General features: G+C 52.3%; 1 protein-coding gene across 3 annotated transcripts in view; it reads left to right on the top strand.

The window, feature by feature from the left end:
• The first annotated feature begins 6632 nt into the window (after positions 1 to 6632).
• The window catches only part of LOC115638725 (excitatory amino acid transporter 1-like), a 117074-nt gene continuing 107814 nt past the window's right edge, over positions 6633 to 15892 (top strand). For all 3 annotated transcript variants that reach the window (XM_030540671.1, XM_030540672.1, XM_030540667.1), the window contains exon 1: positions 6633 to 6680. The gene's annotated coding sequence lies outside the window, so the exon portion shown is untranslated. The remainder of the gene's footprint in view (positions 6681 to 15892) is intronic.

Here is a 15892-nt window from a genome sequence, read left to right as displayed (position 1 = left end):
TGAAACCCCAAACCGGCAGCGGGCTGGTGGCTGGAACCCTAGACAAGGATCCCAGGCCCTGCTCAGCCCGCTGCTGGTCTGGGGTTCTGACCACCAACTCCTGCCAGCCAGGATCCCGGCCGCCAACCTCCCTCAGCCCGCTACCAGCCTGGGATTCTGCTCACCCAGGCTGGCAGGAGGCAGAGTGGGGCTGGCAGCTGAACTCCTGACTGGCAAGGGGCCGGCAGCCAGAACCCTGGAGTAGCAATAGGCTGAGTGCTGCTGGCACCCCAGACTGGCAGCAGACTGAGCCACTCAACCCCCCACCGGCCCTGCTCAGCCCGCCACCAGCCCGCTCAGCCCGCCACCAGCCCACTCAGCCCGCTGCCGGCTGAGTGAATGGAACCCCAGGCAGACAGCAGGTTGAGTGGTTCAGCCAGCCTGCTCAGTCTACTGCCAGCCTGGGGTTCCTTGGGGGTCCCCAGGCCAGCAGCAGGTGCTGAGTGGGGCCGATGGCTGGTATCCCAGCTGGCAATAGGGCAGCAGCCAGAACCCCAGAGCAGTGATGGGCTGAGCCGCTCAGCCTGCTGCTGCATACCATCAAAAATCAGCTCACCTGCCACCTTTGACACGTGTGCCGTAGGTTGCCGACCCCTGCTTTATACACTAGTAAGGAGATGAGCATATTACAGTTGTTGGAGGGTTCTTACCAGGAGTAACAGGCTATAGGAAAGTCAGTCAACATTTTTTCTTTCTCTGATGAAAACTGGCCCACTCCCTGCCTCAAACCAAACCTGTCACTAATAATTGTCAACAACTTAATTTTCTGTTTTTGGCTAAGATATTGATTTAAAAAAAATATATATATATATTGAAATTGGATTCAGGATTGTTAGCAAGAATTTTTGGCAAACAAAGTTGTTAAATGACAGTCTAAATGGCAACACAGTACTGCTTTCATGCTTGGCTCACCCCCCAGCCTGCTGGTCCAACAGCTGCAATAGACCCCAAAATCCACCTCTTGGGGTGCAGAGTAGCAACAGCAGTAGCAAACCTTCAGGTGCAATCACATGCCAATGGGCACCACCACCAGCCTTACGGACCATGGTGAAGTTAGCACAGCATCTGATCTCAGACAGGTCACCCATGGAGCCACAGCAGCTCATCTTGCCCTGTGCAGCTCCCCCCGGATGAGACGGATCGCTGGCAGCTGCCAGCCTGGGGAGAGGCGCTCCCCAGCTAGGGTGGCCAGATCCAGATGTCCAGACTTTATAGGGCCAGTCCTGATATTTGGAGCTTTGTCTTATATAGGCACCAATTACCCCCACCTAGAGTGACCAGACAGCAAGTGTGAAAAATCAGGACAGGCAGTGGGGGCGGGGGGGGGGGGGGGTAAAGGAGCCTATATAAGAAAAAGACCACAAATATCAGGACTGTCCCTATAAAATAGGGATATCTGCTCACCCTACCCCAACCCCTTGTCCTGATTTTTCACACATCTGGCTAACCCCAACCCAGCCCTGTGTGACATTCCAATCCTGCCTGCCTGCCCAGGAAGTGAGTTACTTTCACTTTCATTCCTGAGCAGGCAGCCAGCCTCCCCTCCCCTGCAGCACCTCACCCAACCCAGCCCTGACGGAGGGGAGGGAGGAGAGAGAGAGGGGTGCTCCTGGGGAGGAGGGAGAAAGGAGGGGGTGCTCCATGGGGCAGGGGGGGAGAAGAATGGATGTTATGGGGGACAACAAAGGATACTGGTTCCAGAGCCACAGAGCCTGCCTCACCTGACCTCAGCTGGGGGAAAGAGGTGAGCTCCTTTCCCAACCCCCACCCCCGCCCCTTCCCAGAGACCTCAGCAGCCAATCCCATTCCTCAGACTGTGCTGCATCCGGCTCTCTCTAGGACCCAGCAGCCCTGCTTCTACACTGTCTGGCTGCCTGCTGAGTGGTGCCCCCAGGCAGTGTGAGGCCCAACGCGGCTGCCTATTCTGCCTATGCCTAAGGACGGCCCTGCCTCCAGTCACACAAGCTGAAAATTGTTCCACTTTATTTCAGCTCTGTAACCATATGGGAACTAATCCTGTTTGTGTTTTGTGCACATCCAAAATTCCTGCTGAATGACCTGCCCTGGGAGCGAGTTACTAGTGACCCAGGGCTGCAGCGGAAGGAGAGTGAAGGGGTGTGTGTGTGTGTGGAAGAGCCCAGGGCTGGGGTGGCAGGAGGCATGTGTGGGGGGCACCGGGGGGGGGGGAGAGAATGGGGAGGCCCAGCACTGGGACAGCAGGGGGGAGGGGAGGAGAGCCCAGGGCTGAGACGGGGCAGCCAAAAAATTTTTGATTGGGGTGGCAAAAAACCTTGAGCCGGCCCTGATGGTTTCTAGATCTGGTGTTAACAATTCAAGAAGGATGTTGATAAATTAGAGAGGGGTCAGAGAACTGCCATTAAGCATTAGAAAATATGCCTTATAGTGATCTATTCAGCTTAACAAAGAGAATGTTAAGCGGTGACTTGATTAGTCTATAAGTACCTACATGAGGAACAAATATTTAATAATGGGCTCTTCACTCTAGCAAAGGAAGATCTAACATGATCCAATGGCTGAAAATTGAACCTAGACAAACTCCGACTTGAAATAAGATGTACATTTTTAATGGTGATGGTAATTTAACCACTGGAACAACTTACCAAGAGTTGTGGTGGATTCTCCACCACTGACAATTTTTAAGTCAAGATTGGAGATTTTAAAAATAATTTTAGAGAATTTCTCGGCTCTGTTACGCCGGAGGTTAGGATGGTCCCTTCTGTTGTTAGAAGAAGACTTCCTTCTGTTGCTGGAATCTATGAATCCATAACAAATCCATAGTCACTTGGCTATGGCCATTCAGATTGCCATCACTGTCACACTGCCAGCACTGATGCCCTACTACTCTGAATGTACCAGCTCCACAAAGCAGGGCTAAAATGTAAGTTTTTTGCAAATAGCCTCTGAAAAGCAGTTTACCATCTTACCATTCTGACTCCAACTAGCAAAGGATAGTGGGGCACACACTCATGCACCAGTTCAATAAAATAGGTGGATAAGAGGAAAGCTGAGATCTCAGGCAAGCCAAAATCCGCTCTGCAAATGGAGGCTGTGGAGGACTCCGCTGGTAGGTGTCATCCCTGGGTCCAAAGCCTTGTGCCTCACAATATACCTGAAGGCATGTGGCCACTCTGCTACATTCCTTTCCTTCTCTTCTCTGGTGCTACACCAGGAGCAGCCTCTGGGGCTTGTCTTTGGGATGTGGTGTTCCTTTGTTGTACTGGGTTGCGGGTGCGTCACCTGTGATGTTCTAGTCAGCTAGCCCTAGACAGATGTTTCCTAAGGACGCTGTCACAATTCACTAGGCTAGAGACTACACCTGGACTTAACTTCTACTGACATGTGGGACTGTGTAGTGTTTGCTGGACCAGGAAATGCTATGCAGGATGCACTGCAGGCTTATTATGCCCTTATCCCAAAAGTGCTGCTGTAGGGTTTGATCGTGTGTCAGAAGCAAAGCATGTTAGCTCACACTCAAACCTATTTGCATATTATCTAATGGCATCAATGGCAATTCTACAGCCAGTGCAGGACGGCATTTTAGCTGAGCTGTAGAAGTACAGTGACCTTGCTCTGTAGATGCACATTTATAAAAGTGGGTGAATGGTTAAAAAGAGCAGCACCTGAGGATTGACTCACAGCTTTGCTGGAACACTATCAACCTCAAGTATCCCCAGGGGGTTTTGCCCAGGGGAAAAAGAAATTCCATGCCAATAGGTCCCCCAAGCCTTGCTGGACTAGGGAGCTGCAGCCAACTAGCCTTTGGAGCAGATGCTACCATTAGTTATGGGCCTAAGCTTGAAAACCAAATCCAGACATTCCTAGGGGCAGAGAGGTGCAGTAATCTGGACTGGAACCTAGATTCAAATCTTGCAGCTCAGGCCCATCTGGTGCATGATTAAAAGAAATGTGAACCACTGTGGCACCTATCTCCAGCAGGAAACCCCAGCCACTCCCAGGAAGAGAGATTTGGCAGAGCAGCTGGGCAGGGGTTCATCACACTCTCCATGCACTGTCTCTGGAACATGATAGTGGTGCCTCTACTACAAAGAGTAACTGAACCTTACCTCTAAGGGTATGCCTACACAGCAATTAAAAACCTGCGGCTGGCCTGTGCTTGCTGACTCAGGCTAAGGGGTTGTTTAATTGCAGCGTAGAAATTCAGGCTCAGGCTACAATCTGGGCTCTAGGACCCTGTAAGGTAGGAGGGTCCCAGAGCTCAGGCCATAGGCACTGAATCTATGGGTGCTGCAGGGCTGGAGCACCCATAGGGAAAAATTAGTGGGTGCTCCACATCCACCAGCAGCCAAGCTCCCCCACCCCCACCCCACTTCCTCTTCCCCTGAGCACACCGTGTCCCTGCTTCTCCTCCTCCCAGTGCTTCCCAGCCGCTGCCTAACAGTTGTTTGGTGGTGCTTAGGACTTTCTGGGAGAGAGGGGGAGGAGTGGTGATGTGGTGTGCTCTGGAGAGGAGGTGGTAAAGAGATGGGGCAGGAGTGGGGTCTTGGGGGAAGGGGGTGGAATCGGGGCAGGACAAGGATAGGGCAGGGGTGGGGGTCAAGCACCCATGGGACAGAGAGGAAGTTGGCATCTATGGCTCAGGCTACAGCCCAAGCCTGAAATTCTACACTGTGGTAAAACAGCTCCTTAGCCCAAGTGCTGTGAACCTGAGGCTTGTGTCTAATTACAGTGTATACATACCCTTAGGGTAGGGGTGGGCAAACTTTTTGGCCCAAGGGCCACATCTGGGTATGAAAGTTGTATGGCGTGCCATGAATGCTCACAAAATTAGGGGTTGGGTGCAGGAGGGGGTGAGGACTCTGGCTGGGGGTGCAGGCTCTGTGGTGGGTCCGGAAATGATCCTTCCTCTGGACTGAATGCTGAAGGGTCATGCCTGATTGCCAGTGTGAAGGGACGTATGGAGATGGAACATATCACTTTCTCTTGCTATTCCTGCTCCTGCTGGTTGATCTTGGGCCCCCTATGCTGTAGGAAAGGAGGCTCCTATGGTGTTTTGGTATTTTCACTTGAAGACAAATCCAGGATGTGCAAGAAACAAAAATAATGGCCCCAAACTTCCTCCAGTGTCAAAGGAAGGGCTTGGAGCATGAAGGCTACTGGAGTTTCAAGGTAAAGGTCAGGCAGTTTTTATTTCACCCTAATGGGGACACCAATGCAGGGACACGCTAGGGCAGGGGTAGGCAACCTATGGCATATGTGCCGAAGGTGGCATGCGAGCAGATTTTCAGCAGCGCTCACACTGCCCGGGTCCTGGCCACCAGTCTGGGAGCTCTGCATTTTAATTTAATTTTAAATTAAGTTTCTTAAACATTTTAAAACATTATTTACTTTACATACAACTATGGTTTAGTTATATATTATAGACTTATAGAAAGAGACCTTCTTAAAATGTATTACTGGCACACAAAACCTTAAATTAGAGTGAATAAATGAAGACTTGGCACACCACTGCTGAAAGGTTGCCAACCCCTGTGCTAGGTTGAGTCTCTCCAGCCAGGCCTGGTTCCCCTCCTAACCACAGCCCCTTGTCTCCCTGCACGGCTCTTTCTAGCTGCCGAGGTGGTGAAAGAACTAGCAGGGCACGCCTGACCCGGGAGCACAGAGCTCTGCCACTCCTAGACTCTGCTTCTCAGCCTGGCCACCACTGCCCTTATTAGAAACATGGGAGGTGGGCAGGCGCAAGCCTAGCAGGAGGGACCACTGGACTCCGGAACCAACTGATTGCGTGGGACAACTAATGAGAAAACAGGGAGTAGAGTGATGGTCAAAGGTTCAAAATAAGGGTACCGGATGGGGACACTGAGCAGAGAACCCCGGACAGCACCCACTGCTCCTCAAAGGTGTCAAGGGAGCCAGTGGACACCGCCCAGTAGAACTCTGCCCGGAGATGTGAGACCAGGGAGGAACGGAAATAGGCTGCGCAGTCGCAGAGCACCCCCCTCAACATCCTCCTCCTGCTATTATAGATGGTAGTTTTGGCCAGAGCCAGGAGGAGGTTGATGAGGTCTCGTGACTTCGTGGGGCCACGGATAGGGTGTGCAAAAATGAACAGGTGTGGGGAAAAGTGCAGCCACAACCTCAACAAGAGGTTCTGGAGGAGCCGGAATAGGGGCTGCAGCCTGGCACGCGTGAGATAGGCGTGTGCCAGGTTCCCCGTCACACCGCAGAAGGGGCAGGCCTGGGTACGGGGGCGAACCATGCCAGATACACAGCCGTGCTCATCCACCCAGGTCCCCAGTGGGCAGTGAGACCCAGGGGGAAGAGAGGCTGGCCCACCGGGGCGCCTCCCCCTCCACAGGCAGTGAAGAGGCCTGTCACTGGGGGTTGGTGGGCGAGCGGGGGAGGAAATGCAGTGTGTGGCACACCAGTGTGTACAGTTGGTCCCTGGGCACGGCTCACAAGCGAAGCAGCTGCAGGGTGCGCAGGCTTCAGCCCCTGGCCCTGCCGGGAGCCTCCCGCCCGCGCGCCCTTGCCCGGGCCACGCCACTCCGGCCGCGCAAGGGTTAAGAGCCTGCGGGCAGCGGGGCCTGGCCAATGGCAGCGCGGGGCGGGGGGCTGGTTCCGCGCTCGCTGCTTCCCGGGGCCGGCGGGACCCGCGCTCCGTAAGTACCGCGGCCGCTGGGCCGGGCCGGGTTGGTTGGCGGGGCCGACCAGAGCTCCGCGGCCGCTGGAGCGGAGCAGACGGCGGCCGGGCCCGGGGAAGCGGGCGGTGGGGGCGGGCCGGGAACAGGCTCCGGGCCGGCGCCTCCCTTCCCGCCAAAACGCTGGGCGCCGTCGCGCAGCAGCGCGGTGCTGCCGGGGAGTCGGATAGGGGCTGAAGCCCGCGGCCCCCCCGTGCTCCAGCTGCAGCCCGGGCGCGGCGCCTGACGGGCTGGATCCCGGCTCTGCACAGCTACAGCTCGGGGCCGGCATCTCCCGCAGAGCGGAGCCCGCCTCGGGCTACTGGCTCTGCTGCCCTCGGGCTCGGCGGGTGCTCGGAGCGGGTCAGGCAAAGGCTCGCGCCGTGCCGTGAACTAGCGGCGGCCGCACCTGTGCCCGACCTAGCCCGTGGCTGGAGGCGTCAGCCCAAAATAAACCTTTGAACAGCTGCAAAGCTGGCGTCAGGGTGTGCGAGCCCCGGAAAGCTCCTCCTGTAAGGAAAGGTCCTGGGGGGCCGCGGGTGGGGATCCCGGCTGGTCACAGGGAGCTCCGCCTGCAGCGGACCAGAAATGGAGGAAACCGGCTCTCTTTGGGGGCCTCCAGGGCTTTTGTCCTCAGCTCTCGCATTCTAACAGAGGGGCTGACCCTTATAACTGAAGTTTCCTAGTAGGCACTGGAGTTAAATAGGTGTTAACAAACCCAGTCAAAACCAAGGTGTCTGACAAAAACTCCCTTCCCTCTCAAGTGTCAGGGGCTTTGTTAGTCTATATCCACGAAAACAACAAGAAGTCCGGTGGCACCTTAAAGACTAACAGATTTATTTGGGCATAAGCTTTTGTGGGTAAAAAAACCTCACTTCTTCCCTCTCAGTTGCACAACTTTTATTGGGGCTGCTTATTGCACAACCTGTAACTGACATTTGGTGTAAGTCTGTGTGGACAGGCTTATTTCAGATCCCATTTCAATGTAACTTGTCAGTTTTTTACAGGCTCATGGTAAATAAAAATAGGAGTGCTTAATCCACAGTAAAGTGTAGTCATACAGGTTTGCACCCAGATTGCTAACAATATGTATTGCACTGATGTAATTATTTCAGTTGCAATTGCCAGTTCCCTCATTCTCCAGGAGCCAGGCAGAATTTCAGGGTGGACAAGACCTGAATTCCTCATGTAAACAATAAGCAGGTATATTTTTTGTTTTTGACAAAGTTTTCAGGCTTTTATTAATTATAAAGAAGCACAAAAGGGAAAAGGAATTCCTCCCTGCTCTCTGACGCATGCGACAAAGTGGGTATTCACCGACGAAAGCTCATGCTCCAAAACATCTGTTAGTCTATAAGGTGCCACAGGATTCTTTGCTGCTTTTACAGATCCAGACTAACACGGCTACCCCTCTGATACCTGCTCTGACTAGTCACCGTTACATGTGAATTGGAGCCTTTTAAAACAACAGTGATTTATAAAATCCAGTTAAGATCTGAAATAATCATAATCACTAGCTCTTCTGTAGTGTTTTTCATCAGTAGACCTCAAAATGCTATGCAAAAGAGATCAGTGTTATCCCCTTGTACAGATGGGGAAACTGAGGCACGGAGCAGTGAACTAACAGCCAAGGTCATCCAGTAGCCCAAAGCCAGGAACAGAACACTGGTCTCTTAAATCCCAGTCCAGTGTTCTATCCAGTAGTTCTCCCTACTGTGGGCAAGGGGGTGCCGGGGCTCAACCCTCCCTGGGGAGGAGGGGAGCCACACCGGCCTCGTCTCGTCGTCCGAGGGCCTCTGCCCTCCGGATTGCAGTCCGCTCCGGCGGTTCGGACCCTGTGTGCGGGACCAAACAGCTACACAGTTAAATACTAGGGGCCCAGCCCTTGGTTCGGGTGGGGCACCAAATACAGTAACAGTTAGCTCTGGCCTTTGGAGCAGGGCAAAGCAGTGGCAACGGGGGGGGGAGGAGTCTGCCACCAGTAAGCGGGTGGCAGGGGAAACGCAAGCCCACCCACTCCTCTGCATTCCAGCCCGGGGCCCTAATAGCGGCTGATGCTGCTAGTGGCAGTCAGTGGGGAGGGGGTCCTGACCAAAACACACTGACATAGGCGCAAGGCCTTCTGCAGCCGAACTATAGTCAGCTGCCCCCGGGCTACTTCCAGCCTCCCCCCTGGTTCCTATCTGGTCTGTTGGGGCATCCAGTACCATGGGCTCCTCCCAGTCCAGGCAGGGCAGTAGGTCCGGGAATACCTCCGGAACGGCAGACCAGGTCTGGTCTGGCGGTTCCTCGGGGCCGTAGTGGGGACGGGGGAGTTCCGGCGGCTCCTCGACACCGACTGCAGGACAGCTCCGGCAGCTCCTCGACATACCAACTGCGGGGCAGCTCCCACTGGCCTCAGGCCTCAGCGGCTTCCTGGTGAGGAGGGTCAGCAGGCACATCTGCTCCTTTCCAGCAGCCGGGCCCTAACTGAGTGCTGAGGCCCGGCTTTTATCCTTCTGGGTCGCCGCCTGACCCTTTGAGGGGCGGGATTTCTTCCCAGCGGTTCCGCCCTGGGGGGTGATTGACGGGGCTCAACCCTCCCTGGGGAGGAGGGGAGCCACACCGCTTCGCTACACTACCTATTGCAAATAATCAGAATTCATGGGCATTCACTGTAAAATCACTAACAAAATTCAGGAACCTGATTCCCCATTGCCATGCTCTGTAGGTTGTCATTGACACCAGCAAAAAGTGAGTGCAGGATCGTGACAAAGTGCTGCTAAATCAGAATGGCAGCATTTCCTCCCACTTTGCACTGAAGTAAATGAGAGCATGACTATGCTAGCCTTTTTACCTCAACTTCCTGGATTGCCAATTAATGCCAGTAGCAAGCACAATTGTGAATGGTGGTGTGGACACCACCATTGTTCCAGGCTAAAAATAGTTGCTTTACCCTAGGGCTCTGCTTAGGTGAAAAGGTCCAGTTTAGATAAATCCACACCTGAAGGTGCAGGGTAATGGAGCATCAGTCCCAAAGTGCATAAGAACGTCCAAAGGTCCATTTAGCCCAGTATCCTGTCCTCCGACAGTGGCCAATGCCAAGTGCTTCAGAGGGAATGAACAGAACAGGGAATCATCAAGTGATCCATCCTGTCACCCATTCCCAGCTTCTGGCAAACAGAGGCGGGGGACACCATCCCTGCCCATCCTGGCTAATAGCCATTGATGACCTATCCTCCATGAACTTACCTAGTTCTTTTTAGAACCTTGTTATAGTCTTGGCCTTTACAGTGTCCTCTGGCAAAGAGTTCCACAGGTTGACTGTGCATTGTGTGAAGAAATACTTCCTTTTGTTTGTTTTAAACCTGCTGCCTATTAATTTCATTGGGTGACCCCTAGTTCTTGTGTTATGAGAAGGAGTAAATAACACTGCCTTATTTACTTTCTCCACACCAATCATGATTTCATAGACTTCTATCATATTCCCCCCTTAGTTGTCTCTTTTCCAAGGTGAAAAATCCCAGTTTTATTAATCTCTTCTCATGTAGAAGCTGTTCAATGCCCTTTCCTGAACCTTTTCCAATTCCTGTATTTTTTTTGAGATGGGGCAATCACATCTGCATGCGGTATTCAAGATGTGGGTGTACCATGGTGTCAAGGTTTCTTCCCCCACTTTGAACTTTAGGGTACAAAAAGTGGGGACCTGCCTGAACACTTTTAAGCTTAATTACTAGCTTAAATCTGGTACGCTGCCACCAGCCAGAAGTCTGTGTCTGGTACACTTCTGTTCCCCCAAAACCTTCCCTGGGGAACCCAAGACCCAAACCCCTTGGGTCTTAAAACAAGGAGAAATTAACCATCCCCCACCTTTCCCCCCCAGACTCTCCCCTCCCTGGGTTGCCTTGAGAGGCTTACACAGATCCAAACTCCTTGGATCTTAAAACAAAGAGGAATTAACCATCCCCCCTCTTTTTCCCCCCACCAATCCCTGGTAAGCTTAGACTCAATCCCTTGAATTCTAAAACAAGGAAAAATCAATCAGGTTCTTAAAAAGAAGGCTTTTAATTAAAGAAAGAAAAGGTAAAAATTATCTCTGTAAAATCAGGACTCCCTCCACCCCCCAGCCTGAGATTCAAAGTTACAGCAAACAGAGGTAAAAATCCTTCCAGCAAAAAGACACATTTACCAGTTGAGAAAACAAACATAAGACTAATCCGCCTTGCCTGGCTATTACTTACAATTTTGAAACATGAAAGACTGATTCAGAAAGATTGGAGAACTTGAATGATGTCCTGTTCCTCTCAGTCCCGAGAGCGAACAACGAACCAAACAAAAAGCACAAACAAAGACTTCCCTCCACCAAGATTTGAAAGTATCTTGTCCCCCTATTGGTCCTCTGGTCAGGAGTCAGCCAGGTTCACTGAGCTTCTTAACCCTTTACAGGTAAAAGAGACATTAACCCTTAACCATCTATTTATGACACATGGATTTATCTAGAGGCAATATGATATTTTCTGTTATATTATCTATCCTTTCTTAATAATTCCCAACATTCTTTTAGCTCTTTTGATTGCCGCTGCACATTCAGTGGATGTTTTCAGAGAACTATCCATAATGACTCCAAGATCTCTTTCTTGAGTGGTAACAACTCATTTGGACCCTATCGTTTTATATGCGTAGGTGGGATTATGTGCAGTTCTACTGAGCAAAATGGTGTTGTGGGCATCATGTCCGTTGTGTCTCAGTAACCATGGCTACTTGATTTATAAATAAAAAGATGCTTTCTTGAGCTGCAAGTTCAGCCTGGGCTCTAGCAGTCAAGCTAGGTTCTTGCCTGCTCTCGATTCATGATCAGTAACTAAAGGTATATCTATCTTGCAATGGGAGGCGTAATTTCCAGCTAGTTGCTTGCCTACAGTCCCATCCAAGACCCTACATATGTACTTGTGCAGCTAGCCTAGCCCACTGCCATGGCTACTCTGCTATTTTTAGTTCTTTTGCTTGATCAGAGACATGTACATCTACCTGAGCTGGAAATTATACCTTCATTTCAGGTGTAGATGAACCATAAGGGCTTGTATTTACTAGAAGTGCTACCATGGCAGTGCTCCAGTGCTTCTGATGAAGACACACTATGCTGACGGGAGAGAGCGCTCCCGTTGGTCTAATAAAGGCACCTCTGCCAGAGAGTTCTCTGACAGACATAGCACCGCCCACACCAGTGCTTAGGTCAGTGTAACTTATGTTGCTCAGTGGCATGGTTTATTCACACCCCTGAGCAATGTAAATTATGCCCACATAAGCTATACTGTAGACATAGCCTAAGTGCTGGCCAAATCCCACCCTCACTGACTCTGCATCCTGCCAGGGTGCAGTGGGGGTTACTGTACCAGCGGTGCTACCAGCAAGTAGAAAGGGAGGCTATAAAGAAGGATTAGATCAGCGGGCAGTGAGGTAGCAAAGAAATGAAGAACTTGCTTTCCAGATCTTCATTGCTGAAGATGAGTGAGAAGGAGAACCCAGCTTCACTATCCAAGCCCTGCTGAAGCTGTGGGCTGGTAGTTGAAACCACCTGGCACATTTCTAGAGTCAGCAGAGCTGCAGGACATATAAGCACATTGTTAGACTCTGTGTTTGAAATTCACTTCCTCCTTTACATACCTGCTAAGACCTGAGCTCAGAGTTCTGCCCAAATACATTTGTTAGTCTCTAAGGTGCCACAAGAACTCCTCATTGTTCTTGCTGATACAGACCAACACCTCTGAAACCTGTCACCATGCTTAGGCCCCTGATTTCCTTTTGGTGCCAAAGCCCAAGAGTGGGGAAAACCCCCATAGGGTTTTACTGCAGCCTTTCCTCCAAGGTGTTCATCCAGGGAGAGCTCACTGCTGGGTGGTGTTCCCCTGCCCTGCTTTGAATGTTGCTCCCCCAGTTCCATCTCTCAGGAGCCCTGAGGCTGTGCAGTGCTTCCTTCCTCATGGTTGTGGAGGGAGTTAGCATTGCTTCTTGCAGCATTAATTGCCCTGGAGATGCCCCACTGGAAATCTGCCCAGTCCCATGGAGAATGGCTGCCCCCATACTCCCTTATCTGTGAAGCTCCATCCATGTGGAGTTCACAGGCTCTGAGTTGAGGTGGGGGTGGGAGGCTGCACTTCCCAGTCTGCATGCACCCACTCTTTCTCCCCCATTATCAGTCTAGAGCATGGGTTCTCAACCTTTTTCTTTCTGAGCGCCTGCCCCACCTGTCGTGGACTCATAGGACTTGTGCTCTCTCTCAGCTACTCATAGTCCTTGAGAGGAAACCCCTTCAGTGTGACAGCCCTTCTCGGGGGTCTACTCTCTCTCAGGGTTAAGTCGTAGGCCCCTCTGCCTCCTGGAATGGCATCTGTCTGAGCCCTCAGAACTCCTGTCCCTCGCCGTGGGGAGGAGTTCACTCGCTCTGGACCCCCGGGGCCTCCACTCCTAGAGAGAATAATGCAACCCTGATCTCTAGACCTATTTTACACTGGCTGAGAGTCACTTCGAAGTGTTTATTGAGCATCTGAACCCAGCACAGGAAGCTCTCCGGGCTCTCAGGCCTAGCATCCTTCAACACAGTACATCTAGGTTTCTTCTGCATCCAGGTGAGCACTGGCTGTTCTCTCCCCTCAGTCCAGCAGCCCCCTTCTTCCAGCCGATCTTCCGATATCATCTTCCCCAGCAGCTCCTTCCCTGTCCTTTGTCTTCTGTCCCAGGTAAACAAGTCACTGGGGCCCTCTGTCCTTTCTTCTCACTGGCTGGAACTGGTTGGTCAGGTCACCGGGATCCTCTCTCCTCAGCCCTTTTTCCTCCCACTGGCCTGAACCAGCTGGCTGCCAAGCTGGGGTGGGCTTCTTAGTCATCGGGTCACCAGTTGTTAGGGTTCCCCATCTCCAGGTTGTTGTCTGGGGGTCCCAGCTGCTAGGCGAGGTCACACCTGGTCCTCTGCAACAACAGCCCCTCTCCCACCACCTTGTTAAACATGTGGCACACAGGGAAACTGAGGCGCGCACACACTTCATGTAAAACACTACAAAAATCCTCAACTTTTTCACATCTCTCCCCCCTTTTAGTCTGAACTGAGCACGGTCACTCCAACCAGTGACCTGGGGAAGTTTGGGACCCTCTCTCTGTGACAGAGCATCAGCTATAACATTTGTGGTCCTCTTATCATGGACCACGCCCATATGATAATCCTGGTGGATCAGACTCCGCCTTAGGGGTTTGGCATTAGTCCCTTTAATCCGGTGCAGCCACGTTAGGGCGAGTGGTCAGTGTATACCATAAAGTGCTGCTCAAATAGATACAGCTGCAGCTTTTTAAGAGCCCATAACAGAGCCAGGCATTCCTTGTCTATGGCTGTGTAGTTCTGCTCCTGGAGGAGCAGCTTCCTGCTCAGGTACACGATGGAGTGTCTCTTCCCCCTTTGCATTGGCCTGCATCAGTGCTGCACCCAGCCCTGTGTCTGAGGCCTCGGTGAACACCATGAAGGGTTTGTCCAAGTCTGAGTTTACCAGCCCCTGGGTTAGAGCCTCCTTCAGTGTGCAGCGCGCCCCCCTGGCACTGCTCGATCCAGACCATCTTGTGTGGTTTGTCCAACTTACCAATCTTCGTAATGGGAGCTAAAGTAGGGTACAAACCTTCAGCAGTAGCCTGCCATCCCATTAGAGGCTTGGGTCTGTTTCTTGGTTTGAGGAATGGACCAATCTCTGGTTACCTTCACTCTTGGCTGGCTCTGGCTTTAGGCTGGCGCATTCCACCTTGTGGCCCAGGCACGACACCTCTGCCATCCTCATCTTACCCTTTCTGGCCTCTATCATCTGTCCTGCATCCTGGAGGCATCCCAGCCCTCTCTTCACTGGGACACATGGTTCTCCTAGGTCAGGCTGAAGACACAGATATTATGAATGTAGCCAGGCACAGTCCTCCACCCCTCTCATTAAATGTTCCCCCAGGCACTGGGGGTGGCAGGTGCCCCCTTGAGGCTGAAAGGTAGGACCAGGAATTCAGAGCCCTATAGGGCTGATGGGAGCAGATTTCAACCTGGCAACTGGGTCCAGATTTCAACCTAGCCCCTGGTGAGATTAACAGTAGTGAGGTAACCCCCCCCCCCACACCTTATCTAGGATTTTGTCAGTCCTGGGCATGGGGCAGACATTGAGCTTCCAATAGTGAGTTTGATCAACTCATTTTATTTGGGGAGGCTGGATCACCCCTAACATCAACATATCACCGACCTCTCTTCCAGAGCCCAGACTGTTTTCTCAGTGATTGTAAAAAGTTAACTCCTTCCCTCCCCCCCAGGGAGAGCTAGATTAGTGAGCCCAGGCTGGCTGGTGCCCAGCTGCGGGTACGAACGCAGCCCCTCTGATCTCAGCTGGCAGGCAGGGGTTAGCTGGTCAGAGAGGAGAAGTTATTCCAGCAGGAGGTCGACTCCTGGTTTAGGAGAGAGATTCACTTTCTTCTTTTCCTTCCCCTGCCCGCACACACAGATGCACCAAGTCTCACTCTGAGAGGTCGCTAGGTGACTCCCCTTCCGAGTCCCCAATGTGGGTCTCTCTCCTCCACCCTATCTAGGTCCATAACCTCAAGATTGCAAGGCTTTGGGCTTCTGAGGGCAGGTGAGATTCACTCAGCAAGGTGGTGACCTTCTTGTATGTGATGCCCAGGGTTTCTCGTACACCCTGGAATCTTTTCCTATCTGCTTCAGGGGTTCATTCAAACTTGAGCGGCAAAGCCTGTTTGAATGTTCATAGGCCCTAGTCTCTGCACTGTCCATTTGGCTGAACACCCCTATAGCCTTGGGACAAAGCAGCAGGGTGAGACAGCTGTGCCTGTCCGCGGGGTCAACCTGGTTCAAATCACCAGCCTTCTCCCAGGCAGTGAGGTTGGCATCCATATCCCTCCCCCATTACACTGGGGCACACTTTGGAATCTAGGCTTCCTGCCAAATTGGAATCTTGGGGTCCTTCCCCACTTACCCCACAGCAGGTCCTCTTGGTCCAGCTCTCCTCCAACTCCAGCTCATGTTTTCACTGTTCTGAGCAGTCAGCTAGCCTCCACTCCCCCGGCTCCAGCTCCTTCACTCTCAGCACCAGTTCCCATCTCTTCACATCCACTATGGGGAATGCAGGTTGGGAAGCCCCCTCCTGGCTGGGGAACTGGGTCAGTCCGGTGGACCCTCTGCCACTACC

This window comes from Gopherus evgoodei, chromosome 22, assembly GCF_007399415.2.
Source record: "Gopherus evgoodei ecotype Sinaloan lineage chromosome 22, rGopEvg1_v1.p, whole genome shotgun sequence".
NCBI lineage: Eukaryota > Metazoa > Chordata > Testudines > Testudinidae > Gopherus > Gopherus evgoodei.
The sequence above is the reverse complement of the archived record's forward strand: the minus strand, read 5'-3'. Positions and strand labels throughout refer to the sequence as shown.